At 44.7% G+C, this 13,484-nt stretch overlaps 1 protein-coding gene across 1 annotated transcript in view; it reads right to left on the bottom strand.

The window, feature by feature from the left end:
* Positions 1–8,029, bottom strand: part of LOC143284495 (sodium- and chloride-dependent glycine transporter 2-like) — a 64,197-nt gene extending 56,168 nt beyond the window's left edge. The window contains exon 1 of the mRNA XM_076591184.1: positions 7,893–8,029. The gene's annotated coding sequence lies outside the window, so the exon portion shown is untranslated. The remainder of the gene's footprint in view (positions 1–7,892) is intronic.
* Positions 8,030–13,484: the final 5,455 nt, after the last annotated feature.

Below are 13,484 nucleotides of genomic sequence, written 5' to 3'. Positions count from 1 at the left end.
ATAACCCTCACCAATACTGATTATATTGGCAAAGGCCTTAGCGTTAAGACTGAACAATGTTATTGGCAAGCTAAAAAATCAAGATCAAGTTGGGTATTTGAAGGGGTGAAATATTTGAACTGTGATCCGAACCATAGACGACGTTATCAATTATTCAACTGTAACTAAGAATGGTGGGTATCTGTTAGCACTCGACTATCAAAAAGCATTTGACTCAATCTCCAAGACATTTATGTTACAATCTTTTGACATTTTTGGTTTTGGGTGTGATTTTAAAAGATGGGTGATCACATCCAACACAGCCAGCAGTCTAAGTCACGGGGGGTGAATTTCTGAATTTTTTCCAGTAAAATGCGGAATCAGGCAAAGTTGCCCCTTTTCACCGTTAGCTTTTATCTTAGCTGTTGAACTGCTTGCAATGAAAATAAGTAACAGCGTTGTATCCGGAATAGTTCTTCCACCGGTCAATAATGAATCAGTAAGGCTTAAAATAAAGCACTTAGCAGACGATACGAGCCTGTTTCTCATCAATTAATTAAGATGACATGGTAAACCACATGAAATAATAATAAATGAATTTTCGGTTTTTCTGGACTCAAACTAAAAAAACAACAACAAAAAACAAACAAAAAAACAACAACAAAAAACGCACAAAAAACCCCTGAAGGAATGAGTTTGGGGATGGTAAACAGACAGAAAAGCCACACGCCTATGCGATCAAAAGATCCCTGAATGTGTTATTGTATACATCAAACAAACTTATATATGGAGAAACAGGAAGGTCCCCCTTGAATATCAGAACAGTAATACAATGCGTCAAATATTGGCTAAAACTTATCAGATTACCTATGTCAAGGCTATGCACACAGACCTTTGAAATGCTCTTATTATAACACAAATCTGGCCACGTTAACTGGGTTTCAAGTGTGCAAAAAAAACTCTGTGAAAACGGCTTTCGTGTTGTTTGGCCAAGTCAATGCATTGGAAATGAATATAGATTTATAAATGAGTTTAAAGACCGACTTATTTCTTGTTACAAACAAAACTGGCGTTCATAAAAGAGGCTAGTGACAAATATAGATGGTTCTATTCCTTTAAAGACGTCTTTCAGTCAGAAACGTATTTGACATTTGCTACTGATAAATGGCACTGGACTAATATTGTACGATACAGACGAAGGATAAGTGGATTGAAAAATTGTAGGCAATGGTACCTAAACGAAAACTCTTCGAATGATTTGATTTGTCCATCGTGTGGAACTGATCCAGAAAATGAAATGCATTTTCTGTTCCAGTGTGCACTGCCTATGCAGTTATCCGTAAACACGACTAAGAAATCAACGTATTTAAAGACCGCCCAAGTGGTTACAATGTTGTGAATCTGATACCTAATAACAGCGAAATTGTAATCGGAAGCGTCGCTAAATTGATCGCAGAAGCAATGAATATTATGAAAAAATATTATGAAAAAGATAATTGACCAATCTTCGATTTCAACATGATCCGATGTCACTGAGTTGCAGTGTGTGTGTGTGTGTGTGTGTGTGTGTGTGTGTGTGTGTGTGTGTGTGTGTGTGTGTGTGTGTATGTATGTGTGTTTGTGTGTGTGTGCGTGCGTGCCTGTGTGTGTGTGTGTGTGTGTGTGTGTGTGTGTGCGTGCGTGCGTGCCTCTGTGTGTGTGTGTGTGTGTGTGTGCCAGTTTGTGTGTGTGTGTGTGTGTGTGTGTGTGTGTGTGTGTGTGTGTGTGCCAGTTTGTGTGTGTGTGTGTGTGTGCACGCGCGCATGTGCCGGTGTGTGTTACTTCTATCAAAGGGTAAACATACGATAGGGTGGGTTTTTTATTTTTTTATTTTGAACAGTCGTCAATTGACGTGTAATCGCCCTTGTCCTAGGGTTTCAGTTTTTAATGCTGAACGGCCAATAAAAATGTCAGTGTCAGTGTCAGTCTCTCTTTAGAGACGTAATGTACAGGTATTTGAGAGAGAGAGAGAGAGAGAGAGAGAGATAATATGAGAGAAAAAATGTGTGTGTGGGTGTGTGCGCGTGCTGTTTGGTTTTTATCAGTTGATTTGAATGCAAACACCAAACTAATGATATGAATAACTGTACGGTTAAATAAACTTCACAATATCAGAAAAGCGTGGATTAGTGTGTACCTTCTGTGACGATCGGACCGCAAAACATCGTCTTTCTTCAATTAGCTCTCTGGCAATGACTATTTGAATGAAGCATTAATGTGTGTGTGTGTGTGTGTGTGTGTGTGTGTGTGTGTGTGTGTGTGTGTGTGTGTGTGTGTGTGTGTGTGTGCGTGCGTGCGTGTGTTAAATTCAATCACTGGCAATAGATCTCCTCAAACAAAAGCGCAAAAGTGAATTGTTTTGACTGTACCCGATAACCAGATGCGTTTTCAGGTCTGACTTGGTGTGTGTGTGTGTGTGTGTGTGTGTGTGTGTGTGTGTGTGTGTGCGCGCGCGCACGAGTGTGTGCGCGCATGTATGTGTGTGTCTAAAAATGTGTGTTTTTAAGGAATGTATTTCTTTTTAATCTAAGCATTACTTACTGATATTTTTTTTATTGTTTGGTGGATCATGCTTTATTATTATTATTATTATTATTATTTTATTCATTCTGTGAACGCATTGGATTGAGCTGTTGTAATTTTTTATGTTATTTTCTTATCTGGCTCGATGATGTAAGGCGCTTTGAGCAGCATTAGTACTGGATATCGCGCCATAGAAAAGTTATGAATTATTATCATTACTATTTATCATCATTTTTTTTTGGTGTTTTTTTCTATTTATTTAATTTATTTTCATTATTATTATTTATTTAGTTATTTTCTATTTTAAAATTATATTTCATTTATTTATTTAGTTATTTATCTATTTTATTTTATTTATTTATTTTATTTAAAAAAAAAAATTTCTCAAGGCCTGACAAAGCGCGTTGGGTTTCGCTGCTGGTCAGGCATCTGCTTGGCAGATGTGGTGTAACGTATATGGATTTGTCCGAACGCAGTGACGCCTCCTTGAGCTACTGAAACTGAAACTGAAACTATCATTACTATTATTACCAGAACTGAAAACAACCAACGTTGCTGCTTGAGTTGAAGAAAACAGGCACATGTTGTTGTTGTTGTTTTCAGGATAGAAACTTGGCCTTCTTTTTAAGTGAACAGACAAGACAAAAGCGAACTGACGGTCTGTTTCCTTGTGCCACTCTACTGTACGTGCCTGCGTGCCTCTCTCTCTCACTCTGCTACGAGTTCAAGTCAGTGGGAATCACATGAATACAGACTCGACTCTCTGTGGCACTGTAAGACTGATCTGAAAACACACACACACACACACACACACACACACACACACCTATCCATCCTTTCCCACCCCCCCACACACACATATACACGGCACCAACACAAACACTCACGCGGTATACAAACATAGACACACACTCATGTACGCAAAGCGCCTCACACACACACACACACACACACACACACACACACACACGCTGTACACAAACACACACTCACGTACGCAAAGCGCCTCACACACACACACACACTCACGCTGTACACAAACACACACACACTCACGTACGCAAAGCGCCACGCACACACACACCGCACACACACTTCTCTTTCTTCTCACCTCCTTGTTTTACGTTTCGTGTTACTGCGATTCCAAAGAGTGTGTGGTGCACTTTGTATGGCCTCTCTCTCGGTCCAAGAGTTTATTGATTGAGGTTCTGTCACAATGGATCTCTCAAACCAAAGCACGACGATGTACTTTCTGCACTTCTGTTCGTGGAATTAACACTGAGGGAGACGGAGAGACGGGTGTATTTGTATGCGTGTCAGTTTCAAACAAAAACAAAAAGAATTATTGTAAAATAAACTGTATGTTTTAAATCCCACTGTCTTTTGTTTTTCAGTAGTTACACACACACACACACACACACACACACACACACACACACAAACTATTCAGTGAGCCATCAAATAGTTTTCTCGAAATAAGCCTTCTTTGTTGATTCCAAATCAGTACTTTATGCTCTAGAATTATTTAGCCTTGAATTATTTAGACCTGACTTAGTTATTGAGGCAAATCATTCGGTACATTGTTTGAGGATTAAAGGGACTGAGGTCAGTTTTTGTTGGGTGCCTTCTCATGTGGACATTCATGACAATGAAACTGCTGATAAAGCAGCTAAAAGAGGAGCACAAGATGAAGAAAAATCGACAGAAATACATGTCAGTCTTTCCGTAAAAGAGGCATACACTTTGTTAGAAAAATCAGCATGGGCTCGATTTCATATCTGATGGAAGGAAAAGTTTGTAAAACATACAGGGACATTATTCCCCGAGAATATTATTAAAGAAAAGATACTGAATCCATCAGCTTGCTACACAAGATTAATAACCTCTACTTTCTTCCGTATAAAACTTGATGCGCTGAAGACAAAGTATTGTAAAAATGTTTCTGTGGTAAGCAGTTCAGCTTGCATTATTGTTTTAGTGTTTCACTGTCAGCAGTTACGTACCTTCTTGCCCAAGTATTTTTGAATAACTGACTATTCTGCAGACTGAATTTTGGAGAGTTATTTCTGACGAGGTTCTTATGGTCGAACTTTCACAGGCATTAGTTCATAGCCCTATTTCTACATTCCTTTAATGTACTTCAGAATTGTGTAAATGGTCTCTGATTATTATCATCATTATTGAATTGTTACTGTTAAATGTAATTGCATGTAAGTTACGCACTTTTGGGTAGTTTTCTACCTATTCTGTTTTCCTCTTCCCGCCGTTGACCTTGGTACCCCACATGACAAACTAATCTGCATACGTATCGAAAATGGCGTCGCAGGCGATACACGTGTTTTTTTGTTTGTTTTTGTTTGTTGTTGTTGTTGTTTTACTTTGTGTTTTGTATTTTTTGTGATTTTTTTCCTAACCCTGACAAATGGGTCGTCTGCAGGGGAGTCCGGAGTGAGTTTTAACCTCAGACTCCAACTGTAAATGTCTAACTTTTCCGTGCACCCGTTTGTGTGTCACAAGACAGAACAGAGAATGCAGGGCCTTTCTGGTGTCCAATGGCCACATGCGATCCGTGGATTATCTTTTCTTTTTCTTCTTTCCGTTACACGACCAACATCGACTTGCCGATGACTCTGTCGTGGTTCATGCATGCTGGATATTTTCGTCTCTCTATAACCCACCGAACACTGACATGGGTTACAGGATCTTTAACGTGTGTATTTGATCTTCTGCGTGTGTATACACACGAAGGGGGTTCAGGCACTAGCAGGTCTGCACATATGTTGACCTGGGAGATCGGAAAAATCTCCACCCTTTACCCACCGGGCGCCGTTAGCGTGATTCAAACCCGGGACCCTCAGACTGAAAGTCCAACGTTTAAACCACTCGGTCATTGCGCCCTCAGTTTGCTATTCACATTTCTAATCCACTAACCTCAATCTGCACATTTTTGAAACTGTAAGACGTGTTCTCCGTTTCGTCAAGGTCTTACCCCATATACCTCATCTTTGCAACTGTGTTGAGCGTGGTAAGTGACTTAGTTTATCACTTCGTATCGTGACCGACTTTCTTTCAGTGACTACATACCGTAAATATTCTTCCCTTTACTGTCCTTCGCGGTACACAATGCTCAAGTTTCATCGTCTCTGATACACACTCGGGTAAGGAAATGTATTCAGCAGCACCGGGTGTAACATCCCGGTTCGTCCCTCAGTGTCACGGATAAGATTTCTGTTACATATAAAAATGGAACACATACCCTGGCTCACACCTTCCGCTACCAATTCCGATCAAGGACAATAACGAAATCATTTTCATCTTTTTTTCTTGCACATTTATTCTTCCGGAACCCCTTTCCCAGAACAAATATAATCACGAACACATATGCTTACCACCGGCCTAACGCTCTCTCATTCAGTTCAATTCCTAAACTACTTCAACAATTCAACATCACTTTAGATCTAGACATAACTATAAAAGACGAGCTCAGACGAAGAACCAAAACTTACATTTTGAATCCTGAGGAGGGAGCCAGCTAAACAAAATAACACAAGGAGGGTCGCTGGTACTCAACAATCTGGCCCTTCAAATTTTAGATACATTCATCCTACTTTCATCCTACAGCATTCTCTCAACAAATTTCACGCTCGCAACTCGCTCTCTCAAACCAAAAAGTGAAGTCGAACCGTTAACTCCTCATCTCAACTTCCGACCTCCCGTCCGACGAATCGGAAGGGAGCACACAAAAATCGTGCATTTCTCTCCCTGACACCCAGTTCCGCAGCTCACCCGGGAAAACCTTCCTCAAGGGAACGTTCGGGTCCTTAGACATCTCCCGGGGCACGTTCTGGGACGTTCTCGCTTGTTGTTTCGGCCCCCTCTGATGCATCTGTACTTTTCTGTCTGTTATGATCACTGACCACTGCTGACCACTGAGAACTTTCAAAAGTGTGTATGGATCATGAAACAAACACAGATAGTGACCTGGGAGAATGTAGATCTGGAGGAATAAAGCCCTGGGGGACACTGATCTGGGGGAATAATTATACAGAACTTACAAAACAAATCTGTGGGAAACATACACATCGTGGAAACACAGACCCGTGGGAACTCTCTCCATACGAACGGCGAAAGAGACGACGTTAACAGCGTTTCACCCCAATTACCATCATCAAAATATTGCAAGCGGAACGCTCTTATACTGAAGAGGTGAATGTTGACAAAGAATACCACAATTCTGGCGACAGAAGCTAAAGGTTGGGTCATTCAGACACCCACTGGACATCCGAGGGGTCTGTGTAGAGGAGAAGAGAGGACTGGCCGTACTGAGTGAGTTAAACTCAATCCTTTCAAATGTCTATCAAGTTCTGTTCGGCTTTTACTCAGAAACTACCAGATGCATCTCAGGACGCCTGGTACGTGTACAGTGTGGTGTTTTGTCGTCGGTCTCGGGGAGCTCGATTGAAATGTTTCTTTAGTTTGACTTTCGACCATGTTTTCAAAGAGAATCACCCGATTATTATTTTCTGAAATCTCTCTTGTTCTTTACACCGACTGATCAGTTACACGAGTCCAATGATACACACACACACACACACACACACACACACACACACACACACACACACACACACACACACACACACACACACACACATACACACACACACACACACACACACACATACACACACACACACACACACACACATACACACACACATACACACACACACACACATACACACACACACACACACACACACATACACACACACACACACACACACACACACATACACACACACACACACACACACACACACACACACACACATACACACACACACACACACACACACACATACAAAGAGAGAGAGAGAGATAGGAGGTCAGACAGACAGAGAAAGAGAGAGGCAGACAGAGAGAGAAACTCGAACTCAATGTTTTATCGAGGGTAAATGGATAAGCTGCAGGCTTCTTTTCACCATGCCCCCATAACAACAAATAATAACTATAATAGTTTTTCTTCAAAATTATTAAAAACAAAACAAACTAAGACTAAAGAAGAAAGACAATAAAACAAGAGAGAGAGACAGAGACAGAGAGAGAGAGAGAGAGACAGAGAGAGAGAGAGAGAAGTGGATTTGTATGGGCGTTTAAAACAAAACTAATCGAACATTTTAAATCAAGAATTAGGCCTACTGGAACACAAATGGTATTTTTTAAATATTTTGTTTTACTCCCATCTTAGGTCTGGTTTTTCAACGAGTGCTGGTCGCTTCAGAGGGCAATGAAAAATGGTTGTATGACGGCAAAACGTGTTGAGGTCCTCAGTAAATAATCATACGTACCTTGGTTTTACGTTTCCAACAAAATAAGCTGAAAGCGTGGAAGTGCTGGTCTCGTTGCAAAAGGACAGAAAACTGTGTGTCGGTCAGGACGCTCACGAGTCCCCAAGGGGGCGATTCAGGACAACATTCTAACGTTGTGCTTGCGAGTTCAGTGGGGTAGGAAAGATGTTGGGGCAATATAACACCACTCGAAATTGAAGAGAGGGGATGATTTAGGACCAAGGGGAAGGGCGGAGGTTGGGGGTGGGGGGGGGGGGGGGGGGGGCGGGGGGGGGGGGGATGGGAGCGGCGGGGCGCGTTCGGGGGTAGATTAGGGACGTTATATCGAGTTTGACGTGGCAAATTTTCGCAACATTCAGTTTTCAGTGTCGGTGGAAACTTGACTGGGGCACAAAAATTTGGTCGACTTATGCGAGGAATCCGTAACTAACACGAGGTCGAGTTAAGCGAGGAAAATTCACAGAGATAAAGAAGGCGGCTGGCCGGGGCCACAGAAATGTGTTGACTTGCCCGATGGGTCGACCAAAGCAAGGTCGACTTAAGCGGGAACAACTATATATATACATATATAATGACTTTATATGTATCTCTGTACGCATCTGTCTATCTATCTATATAGTAGTAGGCCTCCTTCGGTCATGGCTGACAATGGATAGAGTATATCCGACCTAATGTCTAATTAGGCTGTCTGCTTGGCCCAAGCAGCGTCGCCTGTGACTGTAGAGACCGATGCGAAAGAGACAGTCTCTGTCACAGCGGTCACATGTGTAAGCTGATGCTGGTCTGTTGGCTGCCGTTCCTTTTCTGCGAGCTCGCTTTTCTGCTGCAGCAACTGACAGTTTGTCCTCACCAATCCGTAGCTGATTCTTGAGAGTGCTTCTCCAGCTGTTGAGGTCGTCTGCAAGGTTCTCCCAGGACTTCATGTCACGTTTGCGAACGTCTTTGTATCTCAGCTGTGGGCGGCCGATGCTTCTCTGCCCCGTGGCGGGCTCTCCATAAAGGATGTCTTTTGAGATGCGACCATCTTCCATGTGGCGAACGTGGCCCAGCCAGCGCAGCCGACGCTGTCTCTGCATGGTATACGTGGTCGGGAGGCCAGCGCGAGTCAGGACTTCGGTGTTTGTCACCTTGTCTTGCCAGGAGATGCCGAGTATGTGCCGTAGACTTCTCAGGTGGAAGGTATTGAGCCTTTTCTCCTGACGAGCATGTGTGGTCCACGCCTCACTGCCATACAGCAAGGTGCTGAGGACGCAGGCGTTCTATACAGCCATCTTTGTCTTCGTGGTCAGCTTGGGATTTGTCCACACTCTTTGTGTGAGGTGGGCTAGCGTTGTGGCTGCCTTCCCGATCCTCTTGTCGATCTCGGCGTCAAGGGAGAGGTTGTCGGTGATGGTGGACCCAAGGTAAGTGAATTGATGAATAGCTTCAAGCTCGTAGTCATCAATGGTGATGGCTGGTGGAGATGGCGTGTCTTGGCCTAAGACGTTTGTCTTCTTGAGACTGATGGTCAGACCGAAATCTTTTTTTTTTTTTTTTTGCTGCCCCATCATCTGCACCATTTCAGTGGCATTTCTCCCACGCCGCTCATTTACATTCCTCCATACACTACCAGACCCGGGTTCGTCTGTCACAGTTCCATCGTCGGCAGTCCGCAGGGAACCATCGATGTTAGGTCGCCAGGAGGCCACACACCAGAGGAGACCCTTCACTGCTGCTGAGTCACTTCAGTGGTGTTTGGTGGTGCCTGTTCTGATTCAACGTACTTAGGACACCACCTACTAAGCTCCCTACTAACGACAATAATAGCTAAGTCGCAGAGCCAGACTGAGTGAGCGTCCTTCCCAGAGTGGAGACCACCACCACCAGACCGAAATCTTTGCAAGCCTGGGAGAAGCGGTCCATTAGTGACCGCAAATCCTGCTGGGTGTGGGTCACAACTGCGGCATTGCCAGCAAAGAGTATGTCTCTGATGAGGGCTTCGCAGACTTTTGTCCTTGCTCTGAGGCGGGCGAGATTGAAGAGCCTGCCATCTGATCTGGTCCAGGTAGATCCCTTCTTGTGGAGTGGAAGGACTCAATCAGGCTGTGCAGTTTGGGGTGGCGGGTGGGGGCGGGGGGATTTGCAGGTTCTTCTCACTGGGTGACTGTTTGTATTCGGTGAGTGCAGCGCGCTTGGGCTCAATAATGGGAGTCATCTCTGATGATTTGGCCTCAAACCAGTTGTGGGATTTCGCGGTTTTCTTCCCAAAAGTGGCCATAGCAATGCGATGCATGGTGTCTCGTAGCGTTTCCCATCTTTATGTGGCAGTCTCTGGGCTGCAATGCATCGAATTCTCTCTCAAAGGCCTCTGCGAACTGTTCTACAAGGTCTGGCTGAGACATCTTGCTGACGTCAATGCGAGAGTTCCCTTGTTTCTTTGAGCAGTGGAACTTCTTTGGTTGCAGTCTGATCTTGCAGCATACCAGAGAGTGGTCCGTGTCGCAGTCTGCGCTGTGGTAAGAGCGAGTGTGGAGAAGGTTTTTGATGGCAGCTCGTCTTGCTAGGATCAGATCCAGTTGGAGCCAATGTTTTGAGCGCGGGTGCCTCCAGGCGACTTTGTGTTGGGGCTTCGTCCTGAAGAAGGAGTTGGCGATGCAGAGTTCATGGCAGGCACAATACTCAAGTAGTCGCTGTCCGTTCTCATTCATTTTCCCCACTCCAAAGGAACCAAGACAAGAGGGCCACGAATCGTTGTCTGCACCCACTCTGGCATCGAAGTCGCCCAGGAGAACAAGTCGTTCTGTCCTGGGGATGTTCCTTATGGTTAATGCAAGATTTTCGTAGAACTCATCCTTGGCGTCTGGAGAGACGGACAGAGTTGGAGCATATACGCTGACGAGAGTGACATAGCCTTCGGAGGTGTTGGGGCGGAGAATCAGGAGTCGTTCTTAATCGCCGCTGCCTGGTTCGATCATGTTCAGCAGGCTTCTCCTGACTGTAAAGCCTACTCTGTACTCTCTTAGGGCATCGGAGCTCTTTCCTTGCCAGAAAAAAGGTGTAGTCCCTCTCCTTTAGTGTTCACGAGTCAGCCAGCCGTGTTTCCTGCAGAGTGGCAATGTCCACATTTAGTCTCTTCAGCTCGCTGTTTATGACGGCCGTCTTTCTGGCGTCACTGATGTCTTGCAGATCTTGGGAGAGCCCAGGCATCATTGTCCGGACATTCCAACAGGCCAGTTTCATTTTTGATCCGTTTCTTGAAGTTTTCTTTTTGCCTGGTGAGGAAATTAACGACCTGCTTGTCGGATATTCTCCTAATCTTCATACACCAATAGAAGAAGGCAGGTCGTGGCGGGACAGCACCTAATTGGCTGGGGGCTGCCCAGCTTGGGCGGGCGGTAGCTGTCCAGTGGGACGCGAGGGTCCCTCCCACCGTCAAAAGCAACCTCTGGCGTTGGCTCTACGCCAGTTAAGCGCTAACTTATAACCGGTAACTGTTGCTTCACGTGTTGTTCCGACGCTAGTGCTAGTAGCGAGGCTGGAGTGTCCTCTCCAGGTTGTAGGTGCAAGGTGTTTGTGGATGGATGGACGGATATAAGCCTGGGCAATGTAATATGGAAGACAGGCTGTTGCCCATGCAGCTAGTCCCCCCTCTCCACCTCGCTGACAGATCCAAAGGAACAGCAAGGCTGTTACGTTTTGGTGCCAACGCGGCCGCAGGAACTGCCGGAAAGTGACAAAGTTTGCCATCCAACCGCCTTAGGGGCCCCGCACCGGATTTTCTGTCCGGGTTTACTCCCTCAGCTAAGTGGCCGCAGGTAGCTCTATCTATATACAAACACACATGCGCGAGCGTACACACATCCCTTCCTCAAATAACAACAACTATAATCGGCACTTCAAACGCAAAGTTGTCCCAACGTCTTTCACACCCCACGGCTGAACTCACAAACACAACGTTAGAACTTTAACATGTCCTTGTTAAGATCCCATGCATTCATATCACGGATTCATCTGGCGATTAAAAAAACCAAAAAAAACAACAACAACAAAAACCCGACTGAACGACATAATATATGCGCAGTTTGTGTGCCTGGAGAAAAAAACTGTTTTGTTTGTTTGAACCCACTCACCTCCTCCCGGACATCCTGTTCTCTGTTACCGCTGCAACAAGGAGAGAGATATGCCAAACCTCCGTTCACATCAAACCCGGCCAGCTGCTGCCAGCAGGAAACAATACGACACTCTTCAGAAGGGATCAAACGAATAGTACTGGGATTCATGCAACAACATGTGGAGTGATGGCCTTGAGGTAACGCGTCCGCCTAGGAAGCGAGAGAATCTGTGCACGCTGGTTCGAATCACGGCTCAGCCGCCGATATTTTCTCCCCCTCCACTAGACTTTAAGTGGTGGTCTGGACGCTAGTCATTCGGATGAGACGATAAACCGAGGTCCCGTGTGCAGCATGCACTTAGCGCACGTAAAAGAACCCATGGCAACTAAAGGGTTGTTCCTGGTAAAATTCTGTAGAAAAATCCACTTCGATGGGAAAAACAAATAAAACTGCACGCAGGAAAAAAATACAAAAAAAAGGTGGCGCTGCAGTGTAGCGACGCGCTCTCCCTGGGGAGAGCAGCCCGAATTTCACACAGAGAAATCTGTCGTGATAAAAAGAAATACAAATACAATACAAATACAACTCAATGAAGAGTTCCGGCGTCCCTTGGCCCAGCCATCCGTCTCATCTGTCGACACGAGACAATTCAAAAAGCTGGCCGGAGATGGATGGTCGCCGGTGAACACTAATTGCCGGCATACATGGCGGGAAAGCGCAAGATGACGTTCGCAGCTTCTTCTTCTTCTGCGTTCACTCGTATGCACACGAGTGGGCTTTTACGTGTATGACCGTTTTTACCCCGCCATGTAGGCAGCCATACTCCGTTTTCGGGGGTGTGCATGCTGGGTATGTTCTTGTTTCCATAACCCACCGAACGTTGACATGGATTACAGGGTCTTTAACGTGCGTATTTGATCTTCTGCTTGCATATACACACGAAGGGGGTTCAGGCACTAGCAGGTCTGCACATATGTTGACCTGGGAGATCGTAAAAATCTCCACCCTTTACCCACCAGGCGCCGTCACCGTGATTCGAACCCGGGACCCTCAGATTGACAGTCCAACGCTTTAACCACTCGGCTATTGCGCCCGTCAGACGTTCGCAGCATTCTCGGCCATTTGTATTTCCTTTCTGTCTTCTCTTCTTTACTATTATCTGTCTTGCTGGTTTTCCTGCTTGAGTGTCCAAAATACAGTGAACCCAGGAATGACTTAATTCCCTATAAATATCACAGACATCTATGTTTAAATTTGCATTGCTGATGGCTGCGGAAAACAAACCAATAGTGATGAATGTTGTGAACTTCATACATAAAGCTCTTACCATAAGGAGGCAGAGTTTAAGTTAGTGATGCATTATGTTTGTGCACTCCATTTGTAAAGGGCCAAGGCCTGTACAATTATACCATTTGTGTCCCTTGTGCCTTGCTGGTCCAGTCACCTACATTTTTTTGGGGGAGCGTTCAATATTTTGTCTTCTCTAGACTTGATTGTTGGA

The sequence above is a fragment of the Babylonia areolata genome, chromosome 8 (assembly GCF_041734735.1).
Source record: "Babylonia areolata isolate BAREFJ2019XMU chromosome 8, ASM4173473v1, whole genome shotgun sequence".
NCBI classification, from domain to species: domain Eukaryota; kingdom Metazoa; phylum Mollusca; class Gastropoda; order Neogastropoda; family Buccinidae; genus Babylonia; species Babylonia areolata.
Note: the sequence above shows the minus strand (reverse complement) of the source record. Positions and strands in the feature narration are given on the sequence as shown.